The sequence below is a fragment of the Pleurodeles waltl genome, chromosome 6 (genome assembly GCF_031143425.1).
Source record: "Pleurodeles waltl isolate 20211129_DDA chromosome 6, aPleWal1.hap1.20221129, whole genome shotgun sequence".
NCBI lineage: Eukaryota > Metazoa > Chordata > Amphibia > Caudata > Salamandridae > Pleurodeles > Pleurodeles waltl.
This window is the reverse complement of record NC_090445.1, coordinates 1,666,850,590-1,666,870,230: the sequence shown is the minus strand read 5'-3', so window position 1 is coordinate 1,666,870,230 and position 19,641 is coordinate 1,666,850,590.

Below are 19,641 nucleotides of genomic sequence, written 5' to 3'. Positions count from 1 at the left end.
TAAAGGCAAAATGAATAACAGTACTAAATATGATAGAAAAAGGTGCAGGTGTGTCAGTGGGGCAAACAAAATTAGAAGAAACAATTGGATAGTAGTTTAAAATTTTAAAAAATGAAAGGGACAAAAAATTGTGAAAAATGTCAACTTAAAACAGAATTAGAGAATTATATCTATTAGTTACTAAGATAGTGTGTCTGCAAGTAGAAGAAAGTAATCAATAATAGCGGGTGACCTTTGGTCAAAACAGCCATAAGTGCTATAACTAAAGCCGACAATATTAAAATCTTACCTTCCAGAAATCGTGAAAAGTCTTGAAGTTCACAGGTACAGTTCCAAGGATTGCCTGCTAATTTCACCATGGGGTATCTGTCATCATCAAAGACATCCCTCTTTAGGGTTGTGAGTCTGTTGTCTGATAGGTCGATCTGCGTAAGTCTAGGCAGGTTCCTGAAGCTGCCACTGGACACCAAACGAATTTCATTCTTTGCTAAAGTCAAAATTGTTAGATTTAGGAAGCCAGAAAGCATGTATGGTCTGAGTTCTTGAATTTTGTTCCCAGTCATTGTGAGGTTGTCCAAGCGGCCTGGATTGAAAAACCAGGAGGGTGCAAAGGTAGTGAGATGATTGCCATACAACGCCAGCTTGGTGAGACCTTGGAAAGCATGGAGCGCCCCGGGCTCAATTCTTGTGACGCCACTGTTGGCAAGAGTCAGGCTGGTCACGGATCTCAAATTTTCACTTGTGAAGACGGTTGAATTGATCACCCCGATGTTTGTTAGTATAAAAAGTATGGACTTCAGGTTCTCCGGAAACTCTAAGGATGAAAAACACAAACATTTATTAGAAGAGGAAAATCTGAAACACGCGAAATGTTGTCTCTTTGAAGTCAAATTATGTAAATTGTTTGCAATTCGACAATAAAGTCTGTTTCTAAAGTAGAATTTACAGTGGTAATGCTAATGTGATTACAATATGACTATTTTAAAAGAGTTATCAGAAGATACACTATACTCTGTTCAACACCCAACCTGAGAAGTAGTGGGTTTGTGTTTTTTGTCAGTTATTCATGAGTCCACGTCGAAAGAGAGTTTTGTCAATTGAAAGATCACTGGGGATGATACAAAGTTGTTAGGACCTTTCAAATATCGTCAAAGCAGGTTTGGCTGTGACATGCTCTTTTTCATTCAATGTAATCTTTTTGCCCCAACATATTTTCCTCAACCATCCTCGCTTATTCACATAGGTACCTGTTTCCCTCTTCTACTGCACTACCCAGCTCCAGATATTGAGAAGGACTTGGCCTGGTTATTGCGGGAAAAGACATCTGCCTTAAGGCACCAGTTAATTCTTGCAGCAAATTACTATAAACTTTATGAAAGGGTCATTTTTCATGAATGGAGAGCTCTCAAGCAAGCAAAATGCTATTTCGCCTGGAACGCTGAACATCCTTACGCCTTCTCTAAAGATGACACTTTATACGGGTGATGATATAGAGGGGGATGACTCTTAATCTGAAAGTGGGATAATCTCCTCTATGGGGATAGTTGGAGAATGGTGATGTCGCAAGTGGGCTCTTCATTAAGTGAGCAAATGTCAGCTCTACTTGCCACCTCGGCCACAGATAAACACCTAACATGTAAATCAGCCCTAATCTGAGGTATTCCTTTCTGAGCTGCCAACTCAGAGGATAGTTGTGCACTGAAGGGAGATAGATCCTTACAAAGCTGAGTTCAGGTGCACAAATGAGAGTGAAGCATTCACCCATCCTGCGTTTCACCTTCATTGGAAGTCATCACAAGCAAAAATGTTCCAAAAGCCACGAGCATACAACAGGGTGAAGTCATGCCGCACAACCCATTTGGTTACCCAAGCAATTTATGTGGGTAATAATGGAATATTCCAATCATTCTTTTATTTAATGCCCCCCCATGTTTTCAAAGTTCCAGTCCTAGTCCATCTGCTTAGCTGATTGAGCTAAAGTTTCACAATAAACTGGTTTGTAGAAGGAAAAAGTGGACTGGATTATGTAGAGTCATCTAGCATTCTTACCCCCCCCCAACTTCTCTCTCTCTGAAGGCCATGTTTTTTGCTTTTAAGGTCACTTATCATACTGACACGTGCCCACCTGCTAAACAACAGCTATAATAAATGCCATAGAAAAAGTGTAATATTATGTCTGATGCATAATAACTTCACTTGAAATAAATTGGTATTGACAATAGCATCAGAAAATGAAATAAACGCATTTGTTAAACAAGGATTGGCAAAGCCTATAGGTCCTACCCACGCAAGAGCTATTGGATTTGCCTAAATGTTTACCCTTGCAGTACACCAGCGTGGCTGGTGTTCAGTGTGAGTAAAAGTTAGTGGTGTAAAGGAGAGTGCCATAGAATGGAGTGTCATAAAGTGGAGCAGAGTGGAGTCTTATGGAGTGGTGTGGATTTGCGTTGAGAACAGTTGAGTGGCATGGAGGGAAGTGGAGTGTCATGGACTGGCGTGGAGTTAGTAGAGTGACATAGAGTGGAAGAGTGTAGAGCAGAATAGCACTGAGTGGAGTAGAGTGTCATAGTATTGAGTGGCATAGAGTGTTGTGGTGTAGAGGAGAGTGGAAGGTCATAGAGGGTGTTGCGTAGAGTAGAGTGTTGTGGAGTGCCATAGAGCCGAGAAGATTGTCAGAATAGTGTGGCATAGAGTTGAGTAGTGAAGGAGAGTGAAGTAGTGTAGGAGAGTGGAATGGCATAGAGAGGAGTAGTGTGTTGTATAGTTAAGTGGTGTACATTGGAGTAGCATTGAGGTAGTGTGTCATAGAATAGAGTGGAGTATAGTGGCATAGAGTGGCATAGAAGGAGTTGCCTATAGTGTCAGAGTGGGGGAGTGTTGTAGAGTGGCTTAGAGTTGAGTAAGGTGTCAGAGTTGAGTAGAGTTTAGTGGAGCAGAGCATTATAGAGTGGAGTATCATAGAGTATGGTGTTGTAGAGTGAAGTGGTGTAAAGTACAGTAGTGCAGAGTAGATTGGCGTAGGATGAAGTGGCATAGATTGCATAGGTTTTCAGTTAATTCGTGTTCAGTGCATTGGCATAGAGTGCAGTAGTTTAGAGTGGCGTAGAGGGCAGTAGAATAGAGTGGTGCAGAGTAGAGTGGTATAGAGTGGCACAGCATAGAGTGCACTGACATCATGTTCAGTGGCAGAGAGTGCAGTGTTGCACAGCAGACTGTTGTAGAGTGCAGTGGCGTATAGCAGAGTGGTGTAAAGTGCATTGACACGGAGCGCAGTGTCATAGAGTGGTGCAGAGCAGAGTGGCGTAGAACGCAGTGTTGTAAAGTACAGTGCTGCAGAGTCGAACAGAGTAGAGTAGAATGCAATGACAGAGTACAATGGCATAGAACTGCAGAGTAGAGTATGGTGGCTAGCACTATTTTCTCTCTTGTTACTTTTTACACGCTGGTTATCATTTATGGTGGCAGCTTTTGGATTATCGATTGTTCTGCCAAAACACATTACACCTAATAAATGTGGCCATTTCTTCATCGGATTATATATATATATATATATATATATATATATATATATATATATATATATATATATATATACATATATATATATATAAATATATATATATATATACATATATATATTCCAATACAGCCCGACCAGAGCACATGTCGAGGGAGGCTCTGGTGTGTGCGTGTGTACATATATATATATATATATATATATATATATATATATATATATATATATATTTATTTATTTATATCATCTATATTATCTATAGTTGGGACTTAGGGGGTCATTCTGACTTTGGCGGGCGGCGTTGTTACCCCGTCGAAAGACCGCGGGGGTCATTTCGACTTTCCCGCTGGGCTGGCGGACGACCGCCAAAAGATCGCCCGCCGGCCCAGCGGGAAAGGCCCTGCAACAATGAAGCCGGCTCCGAATGGAGCCGGCGGAGTTGCAGGGGTGCGACGGGTGCAGTTGCACCTGTCGCGATTTTCACAGTCTGCAATGCAGACAGTGAAAATCCTTGTGGGGCCCTGTTAGGGGGCCCTTGCACTGCCCATGCCAGTGGCATGGGCAGTGCAGGGGCCCCCAGGGGCCCACGACACCCCTTCCCGCCATCTGAAACAGGCTGGTGGGAAGGGGGTCGGAATCCCCATGGCGGCGCTGCAAGCAGCGCCTCTATGGAGGATTCCCCCAGCCGGGGGAAATCCGGCGGAAAAACGCCGGACCCGGCTGGGCGACCGCGGCTTCACAGCCGCGGTCAGAATAAGAAATGAAGCACCGCCAGCCTGTTGGCGGTGCTTCAGCCGGCCTCCACCCTGGCGGTCATAGACCGCCAGGGTCGGAATGAGGCCCTTAGTTTCCATAGGAAAAGTATTTTTGGTTTTGCCACTAACTTTGGCGTCTTTTGACAAATCTTAACGAAAATATAAAAACTAATGCAACAGTCAGTTCAGCTCTGTCTTGAAAGTTGCAGGGTGATCTGTCAAGCGGGCTCAAGAAAAAGGGGGAGGGGGTCCCAAAGCAAATTTTCTCCATTCATTTTCCCATAGGGTTTTTAGACACATGGTACAGCCTGAACAACTGCATGGAATTGCACCAAATTTGACAAGAAGCTAGATCCTGGTGCGCAGATTGTATTTTTTGTGATTTGGTGTAAATCTGTTCAGTAGTTTTTGAGATATTCAAAGGAAAAAATATTGCTATCTAGGGATGCAGATCCAACTGTCCCCGTGCTGGTGTCTGATTGACTACCAACACCTCAACAAGGAAGTGTTTGCAGCCATTTTGGGACTCAGCTTCAGCCGAGTCCCACAAAAAAAACAAAAGGGGCCAGGGTAGGGATACCCTGAGCCACTAGTTTTGGTTCAGGGGTCCCTCATGGCTAAACAGTATGTTTGTAAAACAAATCTCAGAAAAACCCACCGATGGATCAGCGGATTTTTCTGAGATTTTTTAAAAAAAACAAAGCAAGGTATCCCACGCTCTTCATTCATTTGGCCCCAAGTGCGCCAGGTCCTGGGGCAATAGGGGTAAAAATAGGAGGGTGCACACAGGGCCCCCTTATAGGTCTTATAGAATCCCAGGGAACACTACCTTCCCGTGGCAATTAGTATACTTAGGGGGTCATTCCTACCCTGGCGGTCTATGACCGCCAGGGTAGGTGACGGAGGAAGCACCGCCAACAGGCTGGCGGTGCTTCCGGGGGCATTCTGACCGCGGCAGTAAAGCCGCGGTCAGAAAAGGGAATCCGGCGGTTTCCCGCCGGCTTCCCGCTGCCCCAGGGAATCCTCCAACGCGGCGCTGCAAGCAGCGCCGCCATGGGGATTCCGACCCCCTTCCCGCCAGCCTGGTTCTGGCGGTTTTCACCGCCAGAACCTGGCTGGCGGGAACGGGTGTCGTAGGGCCCCTGGGGGCCCCTGCAGTGCCCATGCCACTGGCATGGGCACTGCAGGGGCCCCCTAACAGGGCCCCACATAGATTTTCAGTGTCTGCGTGGCAGACACTGAAAATCGCGACGGGTGCAACTGCACCCGTCACACCCCTTCCACTCCGCCGGCTCCATTCGGAGCGGGTATCCTCGTGGAAAGGGGTTTCCCGCTGGCGGGCGGGCGGCCTTCTGGCGGTCGCCCGCCAGCCCAGCGGGAAACTCAGAATGACCGTCGCGGTCTTTTGACCGCGGTACGGTCTTCTGGCGGTTCTAGGAATGAGGGCCTTAATGTGGAGGTGCTCACGGACCACCACCTTCCCAGGGAAATAGACACAATGCATGGGGGTGGTCGCATGGTTCCCCCTCAGCCCCATGGGCTACCACCTCTTTGGGGCAATAAACATAATGTAGGAGGGGCCTTGTGGCCCCCGCAGCCCTTTGGACTGCCACCTCCCCAGGGCTCAAATAAATTATTGTAGGGGGTCTGTCATGGACCCCCAGGGACCACCACCTCTCTGGGGTTAAATGAAACAATGGAGGGGCGCCACACAGACCCCTTGTTGAGCCAATGATGGCCCTGGGGACTGCCACCCCCTAGGGCCGGTGCATGCTTCCTTCTGAGGTGCCCACCCTCTGGAGGTAACTGTTTGCACTTGCTTGGTGGGAGCTGACAGCTCCCTCCAATCAAAAGCAAACATAACTCTGCTTTCAGCAAGCAGGAGCTGTCCAACACATCCCGCTTGCTGAAAGCGGAGTTGAAAAGATGAAAACATTGCTCCTGCAAGCAGGGAGCTGCTATTTAAAGTAGCTCCCTGCTTGCAGGAACAATACTGGCTCCCACAGGAGACAGGAGCTGGTTGGGACTGCGGGGGCCTTCCACATAGGTTTACGCTGGGTGCCCTGGGCACCCAGTACTATGTGACTTGGCCCCAAGGGATGAGGTCCCCGGGACCTAAATTGGCCTAGTGAGGGGGGCCATGTGGTCCCCCTCCCTTTGGAATAAAAGTATTTGGCCTCTGGAAGGTGGTGGTCCGCGGCCCTGGGGGGGGGCTCCATACAGCCCCTGTGAAAATGTAGCCCTCAGGATGCTGAAGGTCCCCAGAGCCCAGGGGGGTCTGTGCAGCCCCCTCATATATTTTTTAAATGTTGTCCTGGGAGGTGGTGGTCCCCAGGACTCAGTGGCAGGTTTGTGTGCCCCCCTAAGTTTTTTAAATATGAAGTCCCAGGGAGGTGAGGGTCCCCGGTGGGCAATGCAGCCCATCATTTATTTTTTTCAGTTTTGTCCCTGGGGAGATGGTGGTCTGTGGAACTGTGGGGGGAGGGTGTGTACGCACCCCCATTAAGTGTTTTTATTATGTGGCCCAGGCTCTAAATTGCTCATGCAGCCCCCCCCCATGTACATATATCTAATGTTGCCCCCTTTAAGCTCCAACCCCCTTTGGCCATGCGTGGCATGGGATTTGGAGCTCAAAGGTAGTTGACCGCAGGGCCTGCATGCAGGGCAGGCTGTGTGACCAAGTCCCACCGCGCATGGCTGTGTGGTTATAGGGGGTTGGCTTGTGGCCAGGCCCAGGAGCCAACCCCCGCCACATCTGACCGAAGGCTGTGCATGCTGGAGGATTGTGTGGTTATAGGGGGTTGGCTGCAGGCCAGGCCCTGTGGCCAACCCCACCACACATGGCCAAAGGCCGTGTGTGGCAGTGGTTGACTTAACACATAGTAATTAAAATTACTTTACGTTAAAAAAAATAGACATTCAAAGAAAAAAAATGTGACAGACATTATAGTTAGAAAATATATTAATTAAATCATAGAAATTCACATAAAAACAAAGGCACTTTATAATTAGGCTTACAGTTTAAACATACAAAACTATAGAAATTCAGCAGTTATAGTGAGAGTTTTTTCAAGTAACTATAACTCGTTCGCTCAGGTAACTATAACTCACATCCTCGCCATGCACTGAAATTACTATGCATATTGCAACACTCATGCCATCTTTGATAGCATCATTGATATTATCAATGTAACATTTGCAGTAAAATTATTGAGAAGAAAGTTGTGCATACCGGGACTTGAGTAATAATTACCTTAGGGCATGAAATAATTATAACTGCTGAATTTCTATTGCTCTTCTACATTTAAAATGTGAGCCTAACTATAACGTCCCTGTAACCTTTGGTTTCTTATGTGAAAGCAGCCCTGGCAAAAATGTTCAAACCAGCCCTACTTTTGCATTTTTGCTTTTTCTCTCCGTCCCTCTCCCTCCATTCTCACTCTCTCCTCTCCCCTGCTGTGTCTACTGCCATAAGCTCTGGCGAGCTACAGAGTACAAAAGAGCTGATTGTGGGCATTAAAACATGCCATCAATGACTCCAGAGCCAAGGGTTGTTGAAATACTATTCACCTTCTCATTCCTCTGCTTTATCTGTCCTCAATCGCTTAATGCACATATCATTTCTCTCTATTTTTACTAATTCAAGGTCATGATTAGAGCAATGAAATCAGCTTATCAACAAAAAGGGAAATCCACTGTAGAGGAATGTGGTGTGATTCTGTAATTCTGCATCATCATATTTCATTTCCATTCAAGTTTTTCTGAACCACAACTATTTATTTTCTTTCAAAACACAATTAAATTGTTCAACCAACCCGATCTTTCTAGGGTGATACAGAATGATTTTATGATGTTTAGTTGCAAAATTCCTTAGAAATTATTCTATTTCATTAGACTCAAACTGCAGTTCTTTATCTGTAACTAACTCTTCTGGACAACCTTCTCTTATCACCAGAGAAAGTATCCTCAGATTGCTTTCCTCTCTGAGAACAACAAGTGCCTATTCTTAAACAGAAATCATCCAGAACATACAGCAAAGCTACAGCAGATTATAACTGACTCCGGTGGAATCAGGGCTTGTTTTTCCCTAATGGAACCCCATACCTAACCTTCCAACCATACAGTTGATTAATGTAAAAACAAGTTTAAATATACATAGCGTACAAGTTTCAGCACAGCCGTCCATGAGGGTTCACTACGCTGCAGCTATAAACAGTAGTGGGACAACTTCAAAATGTAAAGTGCCTCTCCACATGGGGACAAGTTCAAGTACATAATGGGTATGAAGTACGAGGACAGAAGAAACAAAAGGGTAAAAAACACAAAAGCAGGCAGTGCCTAATAGTAGCTTTGTAGTAACTTTGTAGAGTCTAATGTGCATATAAAGAATTAATATGTGTATACTATGTGAGAGATCGAATGTTTCATCACTGTGATCACCTTGCTGTGCTACCAGGTAAAGCCAGTGTCTTAATCCATGTCACTCCATGTCACTCAGACACCCTGTACCATATTAAATACAGTTTTGAACTAAAACAAAAAAATAAGCAAATCTGTTTTGCACTTAGGGCTTGTGTAAGTGGGAATGAAACAAGTAACTTTTTCCTAAAGCAAGCTTCTGTTATAGCGCAAAAACGGTTCACACTCATGTCACACTGTTTTGATAGGCTTACATCTTTAGAAATACAATCAATACCTTCACTCCATGTTTTCATTGTAAATGATGGCACTAAGGGGGTCATTCCAACCCTGGCGGTTGGTGTTAAAGCGGCGGCCAACCCGCCAACAGGCAGGCGGTGCAAAAAATGAAATTCTGACCCTGGCGGGAACCGCCAACACAGACCGCCACTTTAACACTCCGACCGCCACGGCGGGACAAACAAACAGCGCGGCGGTCACCGCCAACAGACAGGCGGCAGACAATGTACCGCCCACCCTATCACAACTCACCAATCCACCACCTTTTCCGGGGCGGGAGCCCCGCCGATAAAAACACGGCGAAAACAGACTACGAACGGGAAAACGCTCACCCTACACACTCCACGAGGAATCTGGACAGCATGGAACCAGAACTACACATCCTACCAGCAATTGTCTACCTGCTCCTCTACCAGGAGCACGAACGCCAGAGCAGAAGACAACGGTGAGTACTGCACCTACGACACAGGGGAGGGGGGAGGAGAAAAGAATACGGGCACACACATACGCGACCCCCCCCCCCACTCAACTACCTACACACCAATGCAGAGCAACAACTCAGAGTGACACCCCCAAACCCCCCAGAAGAATGCAAAGACAAAATAATATGTGATTGGAATTCAAATATATTGTAAAGCTAAGTAAATAAGTAAGTCGAACATCCCATAACTATATACACATATGTAAATTGTCCCGTCAAAATTGGCTTTCTGTTATTGTACGTGGGCCAATGGTCCTCAACACATGGGCAAAACCCACACATGAGACCCGAATCCATTGGAGAGAACACTGCAGGGGCATCAGATAGGAAAACTACAGGCACCTCAGGGGGAAGGGAAGGGGGGCACCTCAGCCACATGAGTCCACAACGCCAGATCCACGAGGGGCCTCCATGGCCACTGTTCAATCCTGGGGAGTGCAAAGCCACAGTCTCTCAAGTCCCTACAGTGGGTGGCTTGCCCACTGTTCAATCCTGGGGAGTGCAAAGCCACAGTCTCACAAGTTCCTACAGTGGGTGGCTTGCCCACTGTGCCGTCCTGGGGAGTGCAAAGCCACAGTCTCACAAGTCCCTACAGTGGGTGGCTTGCCCACTGTGCCATCCTGGGGAGTGCAAAGCCACAGTCTCTCAAGTCCCTACAGTGGGTGGCTTGCTCACTGTGCCATCCTGGGGAGTGCAAAGCCACAGTCTCACAAGTCCCTACAGTGGGTGGCTTGCCCACTGTTCAATCCTGGGGAGTGCAAAGCCACAGTCTCACAAGTCTTTTCAGTGGGTGGTTTGCCCACTGTGCCATCCTGGGGCGAGTCTTGGTGCCCAGAGTGTATCGTGCAGCCCTGTCCGACACGGATCCGGGCCTGCCCCTTCTGCCAATGTGTCAGCGGTGCTTGAGTTGAAGGGCCCAGCGGAGCGGTGCAGAGACGGCGGTGCCCAGCGGAGCGGTGCTTGAGTTGAAGGGCCCAGCGGAGCGGTGCTTGAGTTGAAGGGCCCAGCGGAGCGGTGCTTGAGAGGAAGGGCCCAGCGGAGCGGTGCTTGAGTTGAAGGGCCCAGCGGAGCGGTGCTTGAGAGGAAGGGCCCAGCGGAGCGGTGCTTGAGAGGAAGGGCTCAGCGGAGCGGTGCTTGAGAGGAAGGGCCCAGCGGAGCGGTGCTTGAGAGGAAGGGCCCAGTGGAGCAGTGCTTGAGAGGAAGGGCCCAGCGGAGTGGTGCTTGAGAGGAAGGGCCCAGCGGAGCGGTGCTTGTCTTGAAGGGCCCTGTTCAGCGGTTCTTGAGACGGCGGTGCCCTGTTCAGCGGTTCTTGAGACGGCGGTGCCCTGTTCAGCGGTGCTTGTCTTGAAGGGCCCTGTTCAGCGGTGCTTGTCTTGAAGGGCCCTGTTCAGCGGTGCTTGTCTTGAAGGGCCCTGTTCAGCAGTTCTTGAGACGGCGGTGCCCTGTTCAGCGGTGCTTGTCTTGAAGGGCCCTGTTCAGCGGTTCTTGAGACGGCGGTGCCCTGTTCAGCGGTGCTTGTCTTGAAGGGCCCTGTTCAGCAGTGCTTGTCTTGAAGGGCCCTGTTCAGCGGTGCTTGTCTTGAAGGGCCCTGTTCAGCGGTTCTTGAGACGGCGGTGCCCTGTTCAGCGGTTCTTGAGACGGCGGTGCCCTGTTCAGCGGTGCTTGTCTTGAAGGGCCCTGTTCAGCGGTTCTTGAGACGGCGGTGCCCTGTTCGGCGGTGCCCTGTTCAGCGGTGCTTGTCTTGAAGGGCCCTGTTCAGCGGTGCTTGTCTTGAAGGGCCCTGTTCAGCGGTGCTTGTCTTGAAGGGCCCTGTTCAGCGGTGCTTGTCTTGAAGGGCCCTGTTCAGCGGTTCTTGAGACGGCGGTGCCCTGTTCAGCAGTGCTTGTCTTGAAGGGCCCTGTTCAGCGGTGCTTGTCTTGAAGGGCCCTGTTCAGCGGTTCTTCACATGTGTCTCCAGGGCACCAGATCTGGCCAATATATGGTGTTCACTCGCCATCCGACTTCTCGCTTGCGGGGCCCTCCTGTGCTGGTGTCCCGTGCCCGTGGGTGTCCTCCTTCACCCCCGGAATGGGTCTGGTGGGGCCCTCCTGGGCAGCTCGCCTGCTGCCGGACTTGTCGGCCGTGCTGCCCTTGCCATCCTTGCCTGATCCTCTGTGTCCCTTGCCTCCCTTTGGAGATGTGCCAGGTGGCACCCCACTTCCTGACGGTGCCAGGGTGGTGCCTGTGGAGGCTGCCGCCTCTGTCCTCTCGCGCCGGCCCTTGCCTTTTTTGGATTTCTTCCCAGGGGGTGGGCTGGCTGTCCCTTTACTGCTGGCCGATGTAGCTGCCCTCGAAGGTGGTGGACTCCAATATCCCTGGACTATGGTCCTTGTAGGTCCAGGGCTTGTGGTGGCTGAGGTGCTGATTGGACTATTACGAGATGGAGGGGGTGGGTCAGGTGATGGAAAGAGGTTAAGTTTGGAGAGGAAAAACTTTTTAGGAGCAATGGGAAGGGTAGGTGCAGTGGGTATGGGAGTGGAGGAAGAGGATGTGGTTGTAGGAGAGTCAAGTGTGCTGTGGTGGGTGCAGGTGCTTGTGACGGAGGCTGTCGTGAGGTGGATGGCTGTTGGGTGGGTGGCTGCCTGAAGCTTAGTGTGGTTTGGAAGAGGGGGTGACAGACACACTGGGAGAGGACACAGGGGACGTGTAAATGGCAGTGGGGGTGGTGACTGCACATGTGCGGAGTGTTCTGGTGGGTGTGCTGGTGATGGACGTAGTGGCTGATGAAGTGGTGCATGCAAGTGTGAGTGGAGATGTCACAGGGAGGGAGGAGGGAGACGAGGAGGAGGGGGACACAGAGGAGGCAGTGGCTGTTGGTATGTCTGCATGTGGATGTTGCTTGTGTGAATGCTTGTGGGATGTGTGGTGCTTATGTTTGGATGAGCTGACCTTGGGTGTTGAGGTGTGTGCAGGCTGGTCTGTAGGTGTGTCTGGGATAGGCAGAGGAACAGGGGAGTGGGACTGGGTGGAGGGAGTTGGAGGAGGGAGGCAGGAGACAGGGACAATGGCTGCCGACGGTGCTGAGGCCAGAGCGTTGAACGATCGCTGATGGGCAGCCTGACCCAAATGAATGCCCTCCAGGTATGCATTGCTCCGATGCACCTTCCTTTCCACCCCCTGGATGGCATTCAAAAGGGTAGACTGCCCAACAATGAGCGTCCGGAGGAGGTCAATGACCTCCTCACTGAGGGCAGCAGGGGTAACTGGGGCAGGGCCTGAGGTGCCTGGGGCGAAGGAGATGCCCGCCTTGGTGTGCGAGCGGGCACGGGGTGAACGCTGAGGGGCTGCTTGGAGGGTGGAGCTGGTGCGCTGGGTGGCGGCTGTACCTGTTGTTGCGGTGGGCACGGATGTTGCCGCCGCCACCACAAGGGAGCTCCCTTCCGAGGACATGTCGGTGTCGCTGATGTCTCCACGTGTCACTGTTGTGGAGCCCCCCTCGCCCTCCGTCTCACTGGTGAAATCAGAGTCCGTTGCATGGCCCTCCGGGGCCATGTGAGATGCAGCTCCCTCGTGCTCCAATACAACTTCTCCTCCGCCAGATGATGCTAATGCACACATGAACAGGAAGAGCAGATAAAAAAAGGGGGGGGGGGAGAAATAAAGACATGTTGAGTGCATGCATTGGCAACACAGTTGGCGGAGAGGACAGACAGAGAAGCATCCTGCACTACGCCGCGCACTTGGGGTACACTACTCAATCAGTGAGACTTGGCCTACAAGCCAATGGACGACATCTGCACACATAGGTGACACAAGGCCATGGATAGCTGTGCTTGGCACCCTACAGAGGTGGAGGGCGGGGGCACAGGGCCATGCCTTACGGAGGGGACTAGCCTACAGAAATCACCCTGGCCTAGGGATACCCACATCCCTCCTCCCCCACCCAGACACCTCCACTGCGCGCTAAGATAGCAGAATGTGCTTGTACTCACCCCCTTGTGTCTGCTGTGATGTCCTCACGCGCCCATCCAAATCTGGGTAGGCCACCGCCAGGATCCGAGCCATCAGGGGGGTCAATAGACGAGTGGCACCCCTCCTACGTTGGGAGGCCATCCCCAGCAGAGCCTCTGCGGTCTTTCTGCTCCCGCGGCGGATGTCCTCCCACCTCTTGCGGCAGTGGATGCCCCGTCTGTTGTGGACCCCCAGGGTCCAGACATCCTTGGCGATGGCACGCCAAATGTCGACTTTCTGATGGGCGCTGACCTATGTGACACGTACAGGGAGAGAAAACAAAATATCAACATTTTCTGCATGCTCGATGTGAGTGTCCCCCCATCCCCACCCTTGCCATGTGGCACATGCTCTCATCTGTCGTTTGATGCATGCCTCATACGCTCCCCTCCGCACCTTCGTTCATTCACCCCACTCAACCCAGGCATTGCCCACAAAGCATGGTCCCAGTGTACTAACCTGTTGGTCTGGAGGACCGTAGAGTAGCGCATACTGGGGGAGGACCCCATCCACGAGTTTCTCCAATTCTTCAGAAGTGAGGCAGGGGCCCTTTCCCCAGTCGCAGCAGCCATTGTCTCTTTCAGACTGAGGTCACAGCAGCACTTGCAGTATAGGTCCTGTCCTGTGGATGATCAGGTCTCGAGTGATTAAGCTGAGAGAAAATGGCGGTACCGCGGCGGTACGTACCGCGACTGCCGACGCACTTCGTCATTGGCTCCTGAAACCCATAGGGTTCTATGTTAACCAATGCGGCTTTGCACCGCGGTCTTCGCCCGCCTACCGCCACGGTGTGCCACGCCAGCGCATTGACCTCACATCCCATTGTCACACTTCACAGGTCAGGCAGCCGCCATTTCAAGGGCCCACATGGCTTAATTTCTACTGCGTCACACAGGCCTAGGCCTTGCATTGCCACTCATACAAGCCATTCAATGCATAGCGAATCGTGTACTGTGCAAGCTGTGGGAACGTACCTGTGGTTTGCTTGACTCTGTGCTCCATGTTGTCCTTCCTAGGCACCGTCCGCTGGGACTTGCGAGGAGATGGAGGAATGTTCCCGTGTACAGACCGCTGGTGGACCTGTCGACAATGGAAGAAAGGCATGTCATACTGACATACAGACTTGACCGAGCCACTATACAGGAACTGTGTGCCCAGCTGGAGCCAGACCTGATGTCACCCATTCGCCAACCCACAGGGATTCCCCCTCTGGTGCAGGTTCTGTCAGTACTCCATTTTTTTGCAAGTGGATCATTCCAAACAACAGTGGCCATTTCATCAGGGATGTCTCAGCCTATGTTTTCTAAGGTTTTGTCCAGAGTGTTGTCTGCCCTGATGAAATACATGCAGAGCTACATCATTTTCCCTGAGGTGGGCGATTTGGCTACAGTGAAGGGTGATTTCTATGCCCTTGGACATATTCCCAACATCATTGGTGCCATTGATGGGACCCATGTGGCTTTGGTTCCCCCCAGTGAAAGTGAACAGGTGTACAGGAACAGAAAAAGTTATCATTCTATGAATGTCCAGGTGGTCTGTTTGGCTGACCAGTACATCTCCCATGTAAATGCCAAGTTCCCTGGGTCAGTGCATGACGCGTACATCATGCGAAATAGCAGCATCCCTTATGTGATGGAACAGCTACAGAGACACGGTGTGTGGCTAATTGGTGACTCTGGTTACCCCAACCTGTCGTGGCTACTGACCCCAGTGAGGAATCCCCGGACTAGGGCAGAGGAACGGTACAATGAGGCCCATGGGTGGACTAGGAGGGTGATCGAGCGGACCTTCGGCCTCCTGAAGGCCAGGTTTAGGTGCATGCATATGACAGGTGGATCCCTAATGTACTCACCGAAGAAGGTGTGCCAGATCATTGTGGCCTGCTGTATGCTTCACAACCTGGCTTTGCGATGCCAGGTGCCTTTCCTGCAGGAGGATGGTCCAGAGGGTGGTGTTGTGGCAGCTGTGGAGCCTGTGGAGAGTGAAGAGGAGGAAGACGACGGGGACGACACAGACAACAGGGACACAGTGATACAACAGTATTTTCAATAACACACAGGTACGAATCAACACCGCCATTTTACATGTACTTACAGTCTCCTGCCTCTCTACTGTCTGAGTTTCCCCCCAGTTTATGTTAACTGAGTTGTGACTTTCCCTTCCGTTTTCAGAGATGTGGGCCCCACTGCGTGACCTCTGCTTTGTTTGCCCATGGACTACAGCTATGTGACAGTGGTATGTTGTCATCACAATGTAACTGAACATTTTGGCACTGTTATGTCTAATACATTTGTTCAAAATACAAGCAGACTCCAGATAATTTTTGTGCAATAAGTGATTTTATTTAAGTGCTAAATTTAGGGACATTCTTGAAAATCGGTGATGGGTGATGGTGGAGTAATGTCCATGGCAGAGTCCAGCTTTTCAGTCTCACAGGTGCATTGTCCATATGCCTGTGGAAGGATGGAGCAGGGGCAGTTCAAGGTTGGACCGGGTGACAATGTGGGACAGTGGGATGACATCAGGGGGTATCCTTTGCTGGCGGGGGTCTTGGCATCCTACTCTGTCTTCTTCCTAGATCTCAGGTACCGCTTGCGGGGTGGTTATTCTTCTGCAGGAGGTGGGGTTCTGGTGGCCTGTTGTTGTGTGGGGGCCTCCTGTCCACTAGCGCCGGCGGAGGTGGTAGGCTGTTCCAGGTCCATGCTAGTGACAGGGGCCCTTTGTGGTGCCACATGGTCCCGCAATGTGGTGACAATCTGGTTAAGAGCCACGCCGATGATCCCCATTGCGGAACTAATGGCTCGGAGTTCTTCCCTGAACCCCATGTACTGTTCCTCCTGCAGTACCTGGATCTCCTGGAACCTGGCCAGTACCGTAGCCATCGTCTCCTGGGAGCAGTGGTATGCTCCCATGATGGAGGAGAGGGCCTCGTGGAGAGTGGGTTCCCTGGGCCTGTCCCCCCCCTGTCGCACAGCAGTCCTCCCAGTTCCCCTGTTTCCCTGGACCTCTGTCCCCTGGACCGTGTGCCCACTACCACTGCCCCCAGGTCCCTGCTGTTGTTGGGGTGGTGGGTCAACCTGGGTGCCCTGTAGAAGTGGACACACCGCTGATTGACGTGTCCTGGAGACAGAGGCATGGGCCCGCTGGGTGGGAGCTGTGCTGGTGTTCCCAGAGGGGGGTAGGTCTGCTGTGGCCTGTGGCTGTGTGAGGGGAACCGACTGTCCCGCGGTCCCCGATGGGCCGGGCTGGTCATCTGGGACCAGGGAGACAGAGCTGCTGTCATCACTGGGGGCCTCTTCTGGGATGGACATTTCTGGACCCTCCTGGGCGGTGTGGTGACGTTCGGGTCCTGCAGGGGTATAAGAGTATGGTTATTGCTTCTGTGTGTGCCATAGTGTGCAATGGGTGGGTGGCCGTGTACCCCAGTGCTGGCATTCCCTTGTGGGGGCTGTTGTGACAGTGGCTTGTGGGGGAGATGGGTATGTGCAATGGGCATGCTTTGGTGATGGGTGTCCATGCTTTGTGGACGCATGCAGGGCTGGGTGTTGGGATGGGTGGGTTGTGATGGTGAGCCATTTGCAAGGAGTTGGTGTGATGGGGGTGGGGGTGAGGGTGGGGGTATGATTTGGCATGCAGGTGGGGTGGGGGGAATGAAGTAGTGAAGATTTGACTTACCAGAGTCCATTCCTCCAGCTACTCCTGCAAGGCCCTCAGGATGCAGGATGTGCAAGACTTGCTCCTCCCATGCTGTAAATTCTGGGGGAGTAGGTGGGGGTCCGCCGCCAGTCTTCTGCACTGCGATGTTGTGCCTTGATACCATGGAACGCACCTTCCCCCGTAGGTCGTTCCACCGCTTCCTGATATCGTCCCGATTTCGTGGATGCTGTCCCACAGCGTTGACCCTGTCCACTATTCTTTGCCATAGCTCCATCTTCCTGGCAATGGTGGTGTGCTGCACCTGTGTCCCGAAGAGCTGGGGCTCTACCCGAACTATTTCCTCCACCATGACCCTGAGTTCTGCGTCAGAAAACCTGGGGTGTCTTTGGGGTGCCATGGGGTGGTGTGGATGAGGTGAGGGGTGGTGTATGTGTTGTAGAGTGTGGTGGTGTATGGTGTTTTGTGCGTGGATATTGTGTGGGTGATGTTGTGATTTGCCTCTGTGTGATGGTGTACTCTATTCTGTGCTGTCTCTCTCTGGCCTTCAGTCGCAATTGTGGTCGTAAGGGTTTGTGGGTGATGTTGTTGTGTGTTTTATATTGTAATGGGTGTGTGGGAGTGGTGTGTGTATGTGTCTCAGGTGTGTGTATTTTGAATTGTCCAATGTGGCTGTGTTTTGTAAAGGTGTGTGTATTTTGAGCGTGGCGGTGTGTACCGCCAATGGAATACCGCGGTTGAAAGACCGCTGCGGGGATTTGTGGGTCGGAATAGCATGGGCGTATTTCTGTTGGCGTGACGGTGGAGGTTTGGTCATCGCCAGTTTTTCACTGGCAGTTGGTGTGGCGGACTTTTGTTGTTGTCGGGTTTTTGGCGGTTTGCCAGTTGCGGGTCAGAATGACCGTGGCGGTTTACCGCGACCGCGGAGGTGTTATGGCGGTCTTCTGACCGGCAGTAAGCGCCTTTTACCGCCGAGGTCAGAATGACCCCCTAAGTTTGCTGCCTAATTGGTGTGTTACATTTTGCAGTATGCAAGCAGGAAAATTGGTGGAAAATCAGTCTGTTCAATTTTTTAATCAAGAATTTATTTGTTAAAACTCTATTATGAACATATAGGCCCTCATTACAACAGGCTGGCGGTGGGACCGCCACATTATGACTGTGGCAGAGCCGCCATGGTCAGACCACCGACACCACCAGGCTGCCGCAAGGTGGCAGCCTGGCACTCCCAGTGGTTTTCATCCTCCAGGGCAGTGCTGCTTGCAGCGCCGCCCTGGGGGTTACGAGTCCCCATACCACCAGCCTTTCCATGGTGGTTTACACCGCAATGGAAAGGCTGGTGGAATGGGTGTGTTGGGGGACCCCTGGGGGCTCCTGCCCTGTCCATGCACTTGGTATTGGCAGTCCAGGGGCCTCCGTGCACATCCCCGTCCTGCATTCCACTGCCAGAATTGCGGGCAGTGGAATGCGCGACGGGTGCTCCTGCACCCGCCACACCCCCACATTTGCGCCTGCTCCATTAGGATCCGGCATCATTGTTAAGGCCCTGTTCACTGCAGAGCTGGTGGGCAAAAACACTGTTTCCGCTCCCCCCGACCCTGCTGTGAACTCCAAATAGGGCCGGTAGGGTTCAGGCCGCACAGTCAGTCTGATGGCAGGAAGAGTTAGGCGGGCGGCATCCGGTGCCCACCAAACTCGTCATGAGGGGCGCAGTGACGTGTAATCAATAGGTGCATCATGCCTAAAGTATGAATGTTTGAAATAGTTTTTCAATTTATTTCTTCAGTCAATGGCATAATTCATCAATCTATAGTTAGTATGGACAAAAGCAAATGTGTTTGACCATTCCCTATTAAGACAGCACCAAAAGCTGAATTTGCTCGCTTTTGCACTCTGGTGCAATTTTTATTTAATCTGGTCATATTTGTCCAATCCTGTGCTTTCATTTAATAAACTAGGGCACTGTAGGGGTAGTAGTCTTTATTCACTTAATTTGGACTCATAAACCAGAAATGAATTGTTGTAGACTGTGCGGGGGTGCAACAAGTCCTGAACTTCAATGGGTGGGGCTAGTAATGAACAGTGCTGGTGGGGCTACATTCTCATACTCCGGGGGCTGGACACATTTGGAAGGCCAATAGGTCCGGGTATAATGTGCTTATGCATGGAACTGGCATATGTGCATGCCTGTTCTTTCATGTGTAGCACATTAAAATGAGATCTTTTATCTTCACCAGTGCATTCCCCTGAGACAGCGAGCACTGCTAGAGCTCAGAGCATGTACATCAGACCTGAAAGCATTGGATGTCTGCAAGATGGTTGATACCAAGAGAGTCCTGTTCTTGTCTGAGGCAGTAGTGTAACAAGTATGCCATGGGCACAGGTGCAAGCAGGGAAAATGGCCACTATGAATGCTGGTGTGGTAGTAATCATCAGGGTTCAATGGGCCCCTCAGGGCTCTGGTGCCACTGCACCTGCTGCACCACTAGTGGCTATGCCCCTGGTTTGAAGCACAGAAAAGAAAGCACTGAAGGCTTACTGGAAAA